We start from the raw sequence: 17,898 nt of genomic DNA, 5'->3' as shown, positions 1-17,898 counted from the left end.
GACGAAAGAGGGGGAATGGCCAAAAACCGACCAAACCACCATGGATTGGGGCATGATTTGGCACCCTTGTGCACATTGTGATATGACACCTTGGTTGCTATGGGTTTTGATTTTTGGAGTTGGTGGCATGGTGTCCCCATGGTGTAGATGTGTCGAAAGAGGGGTTTTCGGACGAAAAGAGGGGGAATGGCCAAAAACTGACCAAACCACCATGGATTGGGGCATGATTTGGAACCCTTGTGCACATTGTGATATGAAACCTTGGTTGCTATGGGTTTTGATTTTTTGGAGTTGGTGGCATGGTGTCCCCATGGTGTAGATGTGTCGAAAGAGGGGTTTTCGGACGAAAAGAGGGGGAATGGCCAAAAACTGACCAAACCACCATGGATTGGGGCATGATTTGGCACCCTTGTGCACATTGTGATATGAAACCTTGGTTGCTATGGGTTTTGATTTTTTGGAGTTGGTGGCATGGTGTCCCCATGGTGTAGATGTGTCGAAAGAGGGGTTTTCGGACGAAAAGAGGGGGAATGGCCAAAAACCGACCAAACCACCATGGATTGGGGCATGATTTGGCACCCTTGTGCACATTGTGATATGAAACCTTGGTTGCTATGGGTTTTGATTTTTGGAGTTGGTGGCATGGTGTCCCCATGGTGTAGATGTGTCGAAAAGGGGTTTTCGGACGAAAAGAGGGGGAATGGCCAAAAACCGACCAAACCACCATGGATTGGGGCATGATTTGGCACCCTTGTGCACATTGTGATATGAAACCTTGGTTTCTATGGGTTTTGATTTTTTGGAGTTGGTGGCATGGTGTCCCCATGGTGTAGATGTGTCGAAAGAGGGGTTTTCGGACGAAAAGAGGGGGGAATGGCCAAAACCGACCAAACCACCATGGATTGGGGCATGATTTGGCACCCTTGTGCACATTGTGATATGAAACCTTGGTTGCTATGGGTTTTGATTTTTTGGAGTTGGTGGCATGGTGTCCCCATGGTGTAGATGTGTCGAAAGAGGGGTTTTCGGACGAAAAGAGGGGGAATGGCCAAAAACCGACCAAACCACCATGGATTGGGGCATGATTTGGCACCCTTGTGCACATTGTGATATGAAACCTTGGTTTCTATGGGTTTTGATTTTTTGGAGTTGGTGGCATGGTGTCCCCATGGTGTAGATGTGTCGAAAGAGGGGTTTTCGGACGAAAAGAGGGGGGAATGGCCAAAAACTGACCAAACCACCATGGATTGGGGCATGATTTGGCACCCTTGTGCACATTGTGATATGAAACCTTGGTTGCTATGGGTTTGATTTTTTGTAGTTGGTGGCATGGTGTCCACATGGTGTAGATGTGTCGAAAGAGGGGTTTTCGGACGAAAAGAGGGGGGAATGGCCAAAAACTGACCAAACCACCATGGATTGGGGCATGATTTGGCACCCTTGTGCACATTGTGATATGAAACCTTGGTTGCTATGGGTTTTGATTTTTGGAGTTGGTGGCATGGTGTCCCCATGGTGTAGATGTGTCGAAAGAGGGGTTTTCGGACGAAAAGAGGGGGGAATGGCCAAACACTGACCAAACCACCATGGATTGGGGCAAGATTTGGCACCCTTGTGCACATTGTGATATGAAACCTTGGTTTCTATGGGTTTTGATTTTTTGGAGTTGGTGGCATGGTGTCCCCATGGTGTAGATGTGTCGAAAGAGGTTTTCGGACGAAAAGAGAGGGGAATGGCCAAAAACTGACCAAACCACCATGGATTGGGGCAAGATTTGGCACCCTTGTGCACATTGTGATATGAAACCTTGGTTGCTATGGGTTTTGATTTTTTGGAGTTAGTGGCATGGTGTCCCCATGGTGTAGATGTGTCGAAAGAGGGGTTTTCGGACGAAAAGAGGGGGAATGGCCAAAAACCGACCAAACCACCATGGATTGGGGCAAGATTTGGCACCCTTGTGCACATTGTGATATGAAACCTTGGTTGCTATGGGTTTTGATTTTTTGGAGTTGGTGGCATGGTGTCCCCATGGTGTAGATGTGTCGAAAGAGGGGTTTTCGGACGAAAAGAGGGGGAATGGCCCATTCATGTTCCATTCATGTGTCGAAAGAGGGGTTTTCGAACGAAAGGAGGGTCCCAAATTTAGATTTTTTTCATGCATCCCATTCATGTTCTGGTATTTTTTAATTAAAATATACATGTACAGTTCCATTTTCAGAGTAATATTTTTTCTTCCACGGCAAAACCTTGTTCCCTCCAAATTTTAGTACGACGGCTGCCAAAACACACAAATTTTTCGTTCCCTCCACTCCTCCCGCGCACCCCACCTATCAAATATTTCGCCCTCCCTTATATACGTCGTGCCTCTCCCCCATGATTTACGAGCATCTTAACTCCCCACCCCCCGACCTCATCCTCTCGTGCTCACCCCGATCCGGTGTCTTCGCCGGACGTTCTTCCATCTCGCAACTATATCCCCGGCCGGTGGTCGCCATGGCCGGCAGCCGTCGAAACGTCGGGGGGAAGGAAAATCGCGCACACACGCCGAAGAAGGCGCCCAGCTCGAAGAAACTCCAAGGTAAATCTGTCGGTGATCGGCTTGTTGTTGTGTTTTTCGGATGGTTAGATCGAGAGATCGGTTTTACATGTCTACCACGCCCGTTTGACCTATATCTAGATCTTGCATATTTGATAGATCCAATCCCGACATCATACGTATAGGGTTTATCGTTTTTATTCCGAGACAATCATGCCGTGCTATACAATCTTTGCCATCCCACTCGCTGTACAATCTTTTGCATAGACAATTGTTTGCCGAAACACTTAACCGAACTAATTCCAGCCGTTGCCGAAAACAGCCTAACGAGCTACAAGTGAACAACGACATTGCTTCAGACTTTTATTCCTCAGCTTCAGAGGGAAGCAGAGTTTGATCTAGAACAATTGTTTGCTGTTTTCTATGGAACTAGTTAGTTTGCACGTGCAATGCACGTCTTAACAATGTAATGAAGTTTTTTTAATCATGTACTTTGTTTCATCAGTCTATTTATTTTCACAATTTTTGTTTATCTATGTCTTTCAAAAGTCAAAAATCAAATTTCAGCACATATCTAAACTTCTATCAGCACAAATCTGAACTTCTATCAGCACATATCTGAACTTCTATCAGCACATATCTGAACTTCTATCGGTATAGGACTGAACTACCGATACCTCATTACGTGCATACCAAGCCCGCCAAGCAACCGGAAGGGTAGTATCCACCATGTGAGGTGGTAGTTGTCCAATAACATGATCGAAACCAGCTATCAACAGACATGCATAATTCAGTGTGCGAGGGGAGTCTCATGTGTCAATTATTTGTTACGAGTAGATATCTAAAAGCACATGATGTCCCTTAGCCTGGCATATGCCCCCTCTTATGTTTTGTTCGCCGACATCATACGTAGACTCTTATGTTTTCAATCATTTGCTCGTCGTACAATATTTTGCAAAGACAATTATTTGATGTTTTCTATGGAATTGGCCCCCTCTTATGTTTTGTTCACGCTCCGCTCTTCCGATTATTTCCGCGGAGACACAAAAACCCGTCAAGCCGGCATATGAGCTTGCCAAGGAGAAACAAATGCAAGAAAATGTAGTACGCATGGAAAAAAATTTCGCTGAAAGATATGGACCTGGCCACAAATTTCAGAAAGATTTCTCTGGTTTTGCACGTACATTAGTGTATGGTGGGGTACAAATAGGAACTAGTAACAATCTAAAGGACACAGACCGCGAAGAGATGGAGGTCGAAGAGGACCCTTCGTATGAACCGAATCCGGAAGAGATAGCTACCGCCGATGATGATCTTCATTCGGATGAGGATCAGCGCATCGTCGGCAAAACTTCAGCTCAGTGTCCGTGGAACTATGTCCGAACTATGATAGGAAATACGTACATGCTAAATGTTTCCTACTAATGTAGCCTCTACTTTGCTTGCAGATAGTTGCTTCTTCGCAATAGTTGCACGAAGAAGCGATCCATACCCGAAGTTGCACCATCCAACATTGCAACAAGATCAATGGCAACAACCGAACCCGAAGCCGGGTCATCCGATGAGCCGACGGCCACCGCTGGTCCGAACACCGAAGGAGCACCCTCACCTAACCGGATCATGACATCCGGAGGCAGCACCTCATCTCCCGAGGACAATCAAATTGTAAACTTTGAGCGGCAAGGTATGAAAATTTGTAAAAACTAAACACTGTACCGCATATTTTCATATAAAAGAGAATCATTTCATATCTCTTATTTCAGAGACATTGACAACATCTGACGGTAGTAAGAGAAAGAGAGGTGGACGCAGACGTACCATGGGCCATGGACTACATGAGTACACAAGAAGACATGGTGGCAATAAGATGCCAATTGAATTCACTCCTGGTGTCAGGAGACCCAAGGATTATGTCCAGTCAGCAAAGCTGAGCAACGAGGTTGGTATTTGATGTCTACGGGTGCTTCTATTCTTGTAGACAGTGTTGGGCCTCCAAGAGCAGAGGTTTGTAGAACAGCAGCAAGTTTCCCTCAAGTGGATCACCCAAGGTTTATCGAACTCAGGGAGGAAGAGGTCAAAGATATCCCTCTCAAGCAACCCCGCAACCACAAAGCAAGAAGTCTCTTGTGTCCCCAACACACCTAATAGGTGCACTAGTTCGGCGAAGAGATAGTGAAATACAAGTGGTATGAATGAATATGAGCAGTGAGTACGGCGCCGTAAAATAGCTCGTCGGCGTGCGGTTGATGGTAGTAATATTGCAGGAAGTAAACATGCGGTAGTAACGCAACGAGTAGTAATTCGAGTAAAACAAGAACAAGCAGTGATAGCAGTATTTAGGAACAAGGCCTAGGGAATAGACTTTCACTGGTGGACACTCTCAACTTTGATCACATAACAGAATAGATAAATGCATACTCTACACTCTCTTGTTGGATGATGAACACATTGCGTGGGATTACACGAACCCTCAATGCCGGAGTTAACAAGCTCCACAATTAGATGTTCATATTTAAATAACCTTAGAGTGCAAGAAAGATCGACACGACTAAACCAAGTACTAACTTAGCATGCACACTGTCACCTTCACGCCATGTAGGAGGAATAGATCACATCAATACCATCATAGCAATAGTTAACTTCATAATCTACAAGAGATCATAATCATAGCCTACGCCAAGTACTAACACGAGTGCACACACCGTCACCATTACACCGTGTAGGAGGAATAAAACTACTTTAATAACATCACTAGAGTAGCACATAGATAAATTGTGATACAAAACACATTGCAATCATAAAGAGATATAAATAAGCACTTCACTATGCCATTCATAACGGTGAATAAGTATTCCGTGAAATATAGCCTAAGAGACCCACACGGTGCACACACTCGTCACCTTTACACACGTGGGACAAGGAGTCTCCGGAGATCACATAAGTAAAACTCACTTGACTAGCACAATGACATCTAGATTACAAGCATCATCATATGAATCTCAATCATGTAAGGCAGCTCATGAGATTATTGTATTGAAGCACATAGGAGAGAGATGAACCACATAGCTACCGGTACAGCCCCGAGCCTCGATGGAGAACTACTCCCTTCTCATGGGAGCAAGCAGCGGTGATGAAGATGGCGGTGAAGATGGCAGCGGTGTCGATGGAGAAGCCTTCCGGGGGCACTTCCCCGCTCCGGCAGGGTGCCGGAACAGAGACTCCTGTCCCCCAGATCTTGGCTTCGCGATGGCGGCGGCTCTGGAAGGTTTCTGTGGGTTTCGTCCAACGTAATAGGGTTTTCGCAACGGAGGCTTTAAATAGGCGGAAGGGCAGCCTCGGAGGGGGCCTGGGGCCACCACACCATAGGGCGGCGCAGCCCCCCCTCTGGCCGCGCCAGGGTGTGGTGTGGGGCCCCCAGGGCTTCCCTCTGGCGGCTCTCGGGTGTTCTGGATGGTTCCGGGAAAAATAGGAACCCGGGCGTTGATTTCGTCCGATTCCGAGAATATTTCGTTACTAGGATTTCGAAACCAAAAACAGCGAGAAAACGGAACCGGCACTTCGGCATCTTGTTAATAGGTTAGTTCCAGAAAATGCACGAATATGACATAAAGTGTGCATAAAACATGTAGATATCATCAATAATGTAGCATGGAACATAAGAAATTATCGATACGTTGGAGACGTATCAGCATCCCCAAGCTTAGTTCTGCTCGTCCCGAGCAGGTAAAACGATAACAAAGATAATTTCTGAAGTGACATGCCATCATAATCTTGATCATACTATTTGTAAACATATGTAATGAATGCAGCGATCAAAACAATGGTAATGACATGAGTAAACAAGTGAATCATAAAGCAAAGACTTTTCATGAATAGCACTTTCAAGACAGGCATCAATAAGTCTTGCATAAGAGTTAACTCATAAAGCAATAAATCAAAGTAAAGGTATTGAAGCAACACAAAGGAAGATTAAGTTTCAGCGGTTGCTTTCAACTTATAACATGTATATCTCATGGATATTGTCAACATAGAGTAATATAACAAGTGCAATATGCAAGTATGTAGGAATCAATGCACAGTTCACACAAGTGTTTGCTTCTTAAGGTGGAGAGAGATAGGTAAACTGACTCAACATAAAAGTAAAAGAAAGGTCCTTCAAAGAGGAAAGCATCGATTGCTGTATTTGTGCTAGAGCCTTTATTTTGAAAACATGAAGAGAGCATAAAAATAAAGTTTTGAGAGGTGTTTGTTGTTGTCAACGAATGGTAGCGGGTACTCTAACCCCCTTGCCAGACAAACCTTCAAAGAGCGGCTCCCATTTTATTTTATTTTTGGGTGGCACTCCTTCCAACCTTTCTTTCACAAACCATGGCTAACCGAATCCTCGGGTGCCCGCCAACAATCTCATACCATGAAGGAGTGCCTTTTTATTTTAGTTTTATTATGATGACACTCCTCCCCACCTTTGCTTTCTCAAGCCATGGCTAACCGAATCCTTCGGGTGCCATCCAACAATCACATACCATGGAGGAGTGTCTATTTTTGTTAATTAATTTGGGACCGGGAATCCCATTGCCAGCTCTTTTTGCAAAATTATTGGATAAGCGGATGAAGCCACTAGTCCATTGGTGAAAGTTGCCCAACAAGATTGAAAGATAAACACCACATACTTCCTCATGAGCTATAAAACATTGACACAAATAAGAGGTAATAACTTTTGAATTGTTTAAAGATAGCACTCAAGCAATTTACTTTGGAATGGCGGAGAAATACCATGTAGTAGGTAGGTATGGTGGACACAAATGGCATAGTGGTTGGCTCAAGGATTTTGGATGCATGAGAAGTATTCCCTCTCGATACAAGGTTTAGGCTAGCAAGGTTATTTGAAACAAACACAAGGATGAACCGGTGCAGCAAAACTCACATAAAAGACATATTGTAAACATTATAAGACTTTACACCGTCTTCCTTGTTGTTCAACCCAATACTAGAAATTATCTAGACTTTAGAGAGACCAATTGTGCAAACCAAATTTTAGCAAGCTCTATGTATTTCTTCATTAATAGGTGCAAAGTATATGATGCAAGAGCTTAAACATGAGCATAACAATTGCCAAGTATCAAATTATTCATGACATTCTACCAATTACTACATGTAGCATTTTCTGTTTCCAACCATATAACAATTAACGAAGCAGTTTCAACCTTCGCCATGAACATTAAAAGCTAAGAACACATGTGTTCATATGAACCAGCGGAGCGTGTCTCTCTCCCACACAAGGATGAACTTATTCAAACAAAACAAAAATAAAAACAAACAGACGCTCCAAGTAAAGTACATAAGATGTGACTGAATAAAAATATAGTTTCAGGGGAGGAACGTGATGATGTTGTCGATGAAGAAGGGGATGCCTTGGGCATCCCCAAGCTTAGACGCTTGAGTCTTCTTAAAATATGCAGGGATGAACCACGGGGGCATCCCCAAGCTTAGAGCTTTCACTCCTCTTGATCATAGTATATCATACTCCTCTCTTGACCCTTGAAAACTTCCTTCACACCAAACTTCAAGCAAACTCATTAGAGGGTTAGTGCATAATAAAAATTCACATATTCAGAGGTGACACAAACATTCTTTACACTTCTGGACATTGCACAAAGCTACTGGACATTAATGGATCAAAGAAATTCATCCAACATAGCAAAAGAGGCAATGCGAAATAAAAGGCAGAATCTGTCAAAACAGAACAGTTCAGTAAAGACGAATTTTAAAATGGCACCAGACTTGCTCAAATGGAAAAACTCAAAACTAATGAAAGTTGCGTACATATCCGAGGATCACGCTCGTAAATTGGCAGATTTTTTAGAATTTTCTACAGAGACTTGTGGCAGAATTCGTGACAGACAACGAATGCTGTTTCTGCGCAGCGATCCCAAATATAACATCAACTTTAACATAGAAACTTTACTTGGAACAAAAACATGATAAGGAGAGGTTGCTACAGTAGTAAACAACTTCCAAGACACAAATATAAAACAAAGTACTGTAGTAAAAAAACACATGGGTTATCTCCCAAGAAGTTCTTTCTTTATAGCCATTAAGATGGGCTCAACAGTTTTAATGATGCACTCGCAAGAAATAGAAGTTGAAGCAAAAGAGAGCATCAAGAGGCAAATTCAAAACACATTTAAGTCTAACATGCTTCCTATGCATAGGAATCTTGTAAATAAACAAGTTCATGAAGAGCAAAGTAACAAGCATAGGAAGATAAAACAAGTGTAGCTTCAAAAATTTCAGCACATAGAGAGGTGTTTTAGTAACATGAAAATTTTTACAACCATATTTTCCTCTCTCATAATAATTTTCAGTGGCATCATGAGCAAACTCAACAATATAACTATCACATAAAGCATTCTTATCATGAGTCTCATGCATAAAATTATTACTCCCCACATAGGCATAATCAATTTTATTAGTTGTAGTGGGAGCAAATTCAACAAAGTAGCTATCATTATTATTCTCATCATCAAATATAGGAGGCATAGTATCATCAAAGTAAATTTTCTCCTCAATGCTTGGGGGACTAAAAATATCATGCTCATCAAAGCCAGCTTCCCCAAGCTTAGAATTTTCCATAGCATTAGCAACAATAGTGTTCAAAGCATTAGCAACAATAGTGTTCAAAGCCAGCTTCCCCAAGCTTAGAATTTTCCATAGCATTTTCCAACAGCTTCTCCTCAATTCTTGTAGACAGTGTTGGGCCTCCAAGAGCAGAGGTTTGTAGAACAGCAGCAAGTTTCCCTCAAGTGGATCACCCAAGGTTTATCGAACTCAGGGAGGAAGAGGTCAAAGATATCCCTCTCAAGCAACCCTGCAACCACAAAGCAAGAAGTCTCTTGTGTCCCCAACACACCTAATAGGTGCACTAGTTCGGCGAAGAGATAGTGAAATACAAGTGGTATGAATGAATATGAGCAGTAGTACGGCGCCGTGAAAATAGCTCGCCTGGCGTGCGGTTGATGGTAGTAATATTGCAGGAAGTAAACATGCAGTAGTAACGCAACGGTAGTAATTCGAGTAAAACAAGTAACAAGCAAGTGATAGCAGTATTTAGGAACAAGGCCTAGGGAATAGACTTTCACTAGTGGACACTCTCAACTTTGATCACATAACAGAATAGATAAATGCATACTCTACACTCTCTTGTTGGATGATGAACACATTGCGTGGGATTACACGAACCCTCAATGCCGGAGTTAACAAGCTCCACAATTAGATGTTCATATTTAAATAACCTTAGAGTGCAAGAAAGATCGACACGACTAAACCAAGTACTAACTTAGCATGCACACTGTCACCTTCACGCCATGTAGGAGGAATAGATCACATCAATACCATCATAGCAATAGTTAACTTCATAATCTACAAGAGATCATAATCATAGCCTACGCCAAGTACTAACACGAGTGCACACACCGTCACCATTACACCGTGTAGGAGGAATAAAACTACTTTAATAACATCACTAGAGTAGCACATAGATAAATTGTGATACAAAACACATTGCAATCATAAAGAGATATAAATAAGCACTTCACTATGCCATTCATAACGGTGAATAAGTATTCCGTGAAATATAGCCTAAGAGACCCACACGGTGCACACACTCGTCACCTTTACACACGTGGGACAAGGAGTCTCCGGAGATCACATAAGTAAAACTCACTTGACTAGCACAATGACATCTAGATTACAAGCATCATCATATGAATCTCAATCATGTAAGGCAGCTCATGAGATTATTGTATTGAAGCACATAGGAGAGAGATGAACCACATAGCTACCGGTACAGCCCCGAGCCTCGATGGAGAACTACTCCCTTCTCATGGGAGCAGCAGCGGTGATGAAGATGGCGGTGAAGATGGCAGCGGTGTCGATGGAGAAGCCTTCCGGGGCACTTCCCCGCTCCGGCAGGGTGCCGGAACGAGACTCTGTCCCCCGGATCTTGGCTTCGCGATGGCGGCGGCTCCGGAAGGTTTCGTGGGTTTCGTCCAACGTAATAGGGTTTTCGCAACGGAGGCTTTAAATAGGCGGAAGGGCAGCCTCGGAGGGGCTCGGGGCCACCACACCATAGGGCGGCGCAGCCCCCCTCCGGCCGCGCCGGGGTGTGGTGTGGGGCCCCCGGGGCTTCCCTCGGCGGCTCTCGGGTGTTCCGGATGGTTCCGGGAAAAATAGGAACCCGGGCGCTGATTTCGTCCGATTCCGAGAATATTTCGTTACTAGGATTTCGAAACCAAAAACAGCAGAAAACGAGAACCGGCACTTCGGCATCTTGTTAATAGGTTAGTTCCAGAAAATGCACGAATATGACATAAAGTGTGCATAAAACATGTAGATATCATCAATAATGTAGCATGGAACATAAGAAATTATCGATACGTTGGAGACGTATCAGTATTCACATCCGTGAAAAAATGCCGCTTGCAACACACTGGACACAGTACAAGAAAGATGCAACTCTCAAACATGTCATTCCTCATGCTATAAGTACAGTAGCGGTGAGTCCTGTACAATCTTGGTTTAACCTAATTAGTATGCTACATGATCAACTATCTAAGAATCTACCGATTAATGCATCACTATTTTGCGGGGAAAGTTTAATATGGACAAAAATGATGAGGTGGCTCAAGATGTGTGCACCGATATGCTGCAAGTTAGTATTCGGCAGTTCCGATATAGGCTTAAAAAGGAGTATTGGCCGAAAATTAAAAATCTCACACCTGGAGCAAGCATATCTCAAGAAGCCAGGTCATGTAGAAGAGAAAAGCTGGAAAGAACTGGTGAAAAGATGGTTTGATGAGAAGTACCGGGTACATAAACGTTATTCATTTCAATAACAGACTATCGAATTCTTACATTTCTCCGATCCGGATAAATAAAATGCATGTACCGAACATAGGGACTGTGTGTAATAAATGGAAAGAACAGAGAAGCCGTGAAACAGTTCCATACCACTGGATCTCGAAGCTATGTTGCTCACTGGGAACATCTAGTAAGTGTTCTGAATTTCCCAATACAGTTCATACTTCTGTCATACACAGTGTACAATGGTAATGTGCATTCTACATTTTTTCAAGCAGAAGGCTAAGCAACAGGAAGAAGAAACCTCTCCAATTGAATTTTTTAGAATCACACACACTAACAAGGATAACATTATGAGTGCTGAAGCAAAAAGTGCATATGTAAGAAATATTTCTTATTAGCACAATATAATATAATCCAGTTTTGTATGTTGTCCATGCAATGATTGTAATCTTTATGCAGGATCAAATGGTGGCAAAAAAGCGGCGCCACGCAATGAAGATGAACCTGATTTGACTGATTTGCAAATTGTTCAGCTAGTTCTGAGCGAGAAAAGCCCATCCACCACCTGCAACAAGACATTCCTACCAAGATTGGGCGTCGCAACAAGTTCCGGGAAGTCTTCCGTCTCGCCTACACGCATCCAAGAGCTACAACAAAGACCGCGGATCAAGAGCGGAACTCCATACGAGCAGCTGAAACGTACCACGGTGAGATGCGAGCAAGACTGCAAGAACAAGATGAAAAATTTGAAGACATCGGGAAGAAGCGAGGAGGAAGAACTTGAAGCCGTGAAGAAAGCCCAAGAAGAAAAGACTCGGCTTATGAAAAGAGGTCGACGTAAATGGATGCCGTGCTTAATTTGCTCTTGAGGACATCCCAGCCACCATCCATGTCTCAATCCCGGGGCAACTAATCTATTGCACCACCGTCCTACAACATTATTAATCATAGGTCTTTTAATTTCTTTGTGTTCCAATTGTAATTTTCTTATGAATCTTTCGGTTCGTGAGAGACATATATACTTCTTGTGCCACCATTTAAGTATGATATTTATTGTCTACTTTTTGATATTTCGCCAGTTTTTTTGTTCCCCAAATTTCGCAAATAATTCAAATGCTCTCAAATTTCATCAAATTCAAAAGGTGACGGAAAATGTCACAACGTCACTGTTAAATGAAACCACGTGGCACCAATTTCTGGTCCCACTTGTCAGAATTTGTGGGTCCCACCAGTCAGCATTATTGGGACCCATATGTCGGCAACAACCTGGTCCCACTTGTCTGAATTTTGTGGATCCCACCGGTCAGAATATTGTGGGTCCAGACTTGTCATAATATTTTGTGGGTCCCACCAGTCAGCACCATGCCGGTCCCACATGACAGATATACATGTCAGCGCCATCGGACCCATGTTGTCAGAAGCCAAATGGGACCCACATGTAAGGCCACGTATGCTTTTTTTGGACCAATCAGAAACTTCGCAAGATTTAGATATTGACGAAAGTTGCAATTTTTCGTGACAAACCTGTCTGTCAACAATGAACCTTTGATGTTGACGAATTTGCAGGTCGTCACCATCAAACATTTGACGTTGACGAAAAAATGCATACCGTCACCCCCGATATTTTATGACGGAGCTTCCTTGACGAACCCCATGACGATCAAATTTTGTCACCGCGAAGTAATCCTTGACGAAAATTGGCCTTAATATGACGAAAGTGATTTGTCAAAAAAATTGTTTTCCTTTGTAGTGATTGTTACTTTCCATTATGCCTAACTAGTGTAAACAAGAAACCAAAAGATGCAATTGCAGGATCTAAAGGAAATAGCTTCGAGCACTCACACACCGGCAACAATGCTAAGAAATAACTTAGTAGTCGGAGGATGTGAATACCTTTTACCTTACCTCCCCGGCAACGGCGCCGTGAAAATAGCTTGATGTCTACTCACGCTTCTTTTCCCGTAGACGGTGTTGGGCCTCCAAGAGCAGAGGTTTGTAGAACAACAGCAAGTTTTCCCTTAAGTGGATCACCCAAGGTTTATCGAACTCGGGGAGGAAGAGGTCAAAGATATCCCTCTCAAGCAACCCCGCAATCACGATACAAGAAGTCTCTTGTGTCCCCAACACACCTAATACACTTGTCAGATGTATAGGTGCACTAGTTCGGCGAAGAGATAGTGAAATACAAGTAGTATGGATGTATATGAGTGGTAATAGCAATCTGAATAAAATATGACAACGAGTAAACATGCAACGAACGATAAATAAGCGGTGTTTGCGGTATTGGAAACAAGGCCTAGGGATCATACTTTCACTAGTGGACACTCTCAACATTGATCGCATAATAAATAATAACTTCTCTCATTTGTGCTACATACACTCTTTTGTTGGATGACAAACACCAGTCGTTGTGTAGGGCTACAAGAGCTCCCACAAGCCGGAGTTAACAAGCGCCACAACATTCAGCATTCATATTTAAGTAACCTTAGAGCATAATAGATCTTTGCAAAATAGACCGAGTACTAACATAGCATACACACTGTCACCTTTACACTATGAAGGGGGAATAAATCACATCAATACTATCATAGCGATAATCAACTCCATAACCTACAAGAGATTATGATCATAATCTACGACAAGAACCACACGATGCATACACTGTCACCATTACACCATGCAGGAGGAATAGACTACTTTAATAACATCACATGAGTAGCACATAGACTAGTAGCGATACAAAGCTCATATGAATCTCAATCATGTAAGGCAGCTCATGAGATCATTGTATTGAAGTACATAGGAGAGAGATTAACCACATAGCTACCGGTACAGCCCTTAGCCTCGATGGAGAACTACTCCCTCCTCATCATGGGAGCAGCAGTGTTGATGGAGATGGTGGTGGTGTCGATGGAGAAGCCTTCCGGGGGCACTTCCCCGTCCCGGCGGCGTGCCGGAACAGAGACTCCTGTCCCCCAGATCTTGGCTTCGCGATGGCGGCGGCTCTGGAAATTTTCTCGTACCGTGGCTTATTCGTCTCGAGGTTTTAGGTCAGGGAGACTTTATAGGCGAAAGGGGAGCCTCGGAGGGGCCCTGGTGGGCCCACACACTAAGGGGGCGCGCCCCACCCCTTGGTCGCGCCGCCCTGGCGTGTGGGGCCCCCCTGGCTCCTCTCTGGTACTTCTTCGATGCTCTGGAAGCTTCCGGTGAAAATAAGGTACTGGGCGTTGATTTCGTCCGATTCCGAGAATATTTCCTTACTAGGATTTCTAAAACCAAAAACAGCAGAAAACAGGAACTGGCACTTCGGCATCTCGTCAATAGGTTAGTTCCAGAAAATGCATCAAAACGATATAAAGTGTGAACAAAATATGTAGGTATTGTCATAAAACAAGCATGGAACATCAGAAATTATAGATACGTTGGAGACGTATCAGGGCACGACCAAGATCACGACGGCACCCGTGACCACCATCATCACGATGGCGCCCCCGATCATCATCATCGTAGTGACGGACGTGTTCATCATCATCGCAGCGAAGACCGCGGTAATCATCATCGCGGCGAAGACCGCGGTAGTCATCATCATGGCGATGTCCACCGTCATCGTGGCATCGGTCACCATCATCACGATCAATCACGTCGTTCCCAATCATCATGGCATCGTCCTTGGACAATACTTCACAACAATCAGCATCATGGAGGTCACCGCGGGAACCACGATTACCACGATCAAGAGACCGCCCACGAGGAGAGTCAACACGGCCACGACGAGCGGCATTAGCCGATGGAGTGAAGGCAGTCTCGTGACATGTTTCGGCAAGCATATTCTAGCGCATATCGTGAGAACTAATTTGACCAAATAAATCTTCGAGAGGTAGACCGGGGTTGGCATAAATGGTGGAGGCAAGCGAGTTATAGGATCCATCTAGGCCATTAACAATGTACCCGACCATCTCAACTTCCGTGATGGGTTTGCCAACGGCAGCAAGCTCAGAGGAGAAGCCCTACATCTTGGCAAACCAATCTGGAATGGTCATGTCGTGCTTCTTCATGTTATATATTGAGAGCAGTGGGGAGGTGGTTGATCTTCGTCCGCGATGCCGAGGAGAACATGTTGGTGATGACGCTCTAGACATCGACGGTGGTCTCAAGCCCAATAATGTGGGCAAGGAGTTCCGGCGACAACGAATTCACAAGGAACCTGTGCACCGTGGCGTCCGGGGTGATCCACGCAGCATAGGCGGGATTGGGGACTGTGAACTTCTCGATTTTATCATCTTCAACTTCTAGGGTTTTCACAGGCGTGACGTCGGTACCATCGAGCAAGCCGAGGACCTGAGCACCACGGAGGGGCTAAAAGACTAGGGTTTTCTAGAAGATGAAATTTTCCCGAGTCATTTTTTGGGAGGGAGGAAAGCCGAGAAGACTCGACAATGGGAGCGATGACGAGGAGGACGCCATGGCTGCCACGAAAGGTGCTTGGTGCGGTTTTTCTGGGTTTTTTTGGGCGGTGGCGGCGAATCCTGTGGGCACAGTTACCAGCGGTGGAAAGTTTTTGAAGATAGGTTTTCGATTTGTAGGGTGGCGGCGGCAAGGGGAGAACCTACGGCGACTGCAAAAATTTTATAGATCAATTTCGACGACTACTAGGTCATGGAAAAGGTTCGCTCTGATACCATGTTGAAAGACTAGGTGAAAATGATACCCTCCTAGGCTCATGTTGCTTATTTATATAGATGAGATATAGCTCTCACAAGCGTGTATACTCTTTGTGCAAAAAAAAAGTGTGTATACATAAGAAGGTATAGTATTGGGTGGAGTACTACTCCATACCAATATGTATACGGTTTACCACCGCCGCCATTAACGTTCCATCGCTGTTAGAGACAGAACATCAATCCTTGACATCGGGTGGAGGAAGGCAACATGCGTCAGGCCACTAGGGACACACCCGACCTAAACGGACCGCGACCCAAATTTTATCACGAACCGAGCCAAACGGACCAAAATGGATCGCCATCGCCCCGCTAGAGATTCCCTTACTTCGGAGAGACACGCGTCATGCGGAGCATCACTAGCACGCGGAATGAGACCTTCACAAAGGTTGGTCAAGCTTGGTCTTCTCATAGTGGTATCGAGGGAGTATATACACACCCTAAATTTTATATATAGAAAATAGGAAAATGATGTATGGAGCCAATGGGCCCGGCCTGATAGGGAATCTCCGGTTGGACAATGGAAGTATGGAACGCAGGAGCAGTGTAGGCCGTAGAAATTGGGCCTCAAACTGAATCGGTCTGACTCCCTACTAATAACCTCTCTCCGATGGAAGAAAGAAAAAAACCGAATCTGTCTGGCCTAAGGCGATTCCTATTCGCCGCTTATTGCGGGAGCTAACTGGGGCTCCGCACAGGGCGGTGAATGTTGGGCCGGCCCATTAGCACATCAGTCGGTTTTTGTTTAGGTTTCTGGGTATGTTTTTTCTCGGTTTTTTATTTCGTTTTTCGTTGGTTTTGCATGTCAAAAATTTTAATTTTTTTTAAAGAAATTGAACATTTTCCAACTTGAACATTTTTCAAATTTGAACATTTTTCTGTTTTGAACAATTTTTTTTGTACAAGTTTGAATTTCAATTTTTTTTCAAAATTTGAACATTTTTAAATATGAAATTTGTCATTTTGGACCATTTTAATTTTGTAATATTTTTAGTTCGAACTTTTTGAAATTCGAAATTTGTTCAATTTTGAAAATTGTTCGTTTTTAAAAATCGTTCGATTTTGAAATTCGTTCGGTTTGAATTCTGTTCTTGAAATTTGCTCAATTTTGAAATTTGTTTGTTTTTAAAAATCGTTCAATTTTTAAATTTGTTCATTTTGAATTTTGTTCCGTTTTCGATTTTGTTTCGATTTTGTTTGGATTTTAAACCAAAGTATACTCATGCTGGATTGTTGTCACTTGTCACGTAGACAAAGCAAAGACAAAGTAAATGGGCCCAGCCCACGGGAGGTTAGTTGGAGCGGAGCTCACGTTCGCTCCCGCTTAAAGCGGTGAGTAGGCGCTCCCCTGGCCTAATACAGTAGCGAGGACTGTTTAAATTAAACGGGAAAAAGGCGTGTCGCAAAAAAGATTAATGTTGAGAGTGGGATTTGAACCCACGCCCTTTCGGAACAGACCCTTAATCTGCCGCCTTAGACCAACTCGGCCATCTCAACAATTATTGATAACAATATAATCCGTTCAATAAAAATTTAATTACGGCTATTACTACGACCCAAACGTGACAAAAATTCGCAACATGCGGAGGGATATATTCGATCGGTAACACGTATGATTTACCTGACGATCGTTCTATGCATCCTCTTGTTTTATCTTCCGCAACCAATGGTCCATGTACTCTCATCTATATGCTTGCATAGTATTTTTTTTCAACGTATATTTGTGCAACGTATACACTGAAATCTGAATATCAAACCCTCATGCCTCATTTGGAAACAATG

The 17,898-nt window shown here is 43.7% G+C and overlaps 1 non-coding gene across 1 annotated transcript; it reads right to left on the bottom strand.

The window, feature by feature from the left end:
• Positions 1 to 17,532: 17,532 nt before the first annotated feature.
• On the bottom strand, positions 17,533 to 17,613 carry TRNAL-AAG. Its single transcript has one exon. It is a non-coding gene; the product is annotated as a tRNA-Leu (tRNA).
• Positions 17,614 to 17,898: the final 285 nt, after the last annotated feature.

The sequence above is a fragment of the Lolium rigidum genome, chromosome 2 (assembly GCF_022539505.1).
Source record: "Lolium rigidum isolate FL_2022 chromosome 2, APGP_CSIRO_Lrig_0.1, whole genome shotgun sequence".
Taxonomy (NCBI): domain Eukaryota; kingdom Viridiplantae; phylum Streptophyta; class Magnoliopsida; order Poales; family Poaceae; genus Lolium; species Lolium rigidum.
The sequence above is the reverse complement of the archived record's forward strand: the minus strand, read 5'-3'. Positions and strand labels throughout refer to the sequence as shown.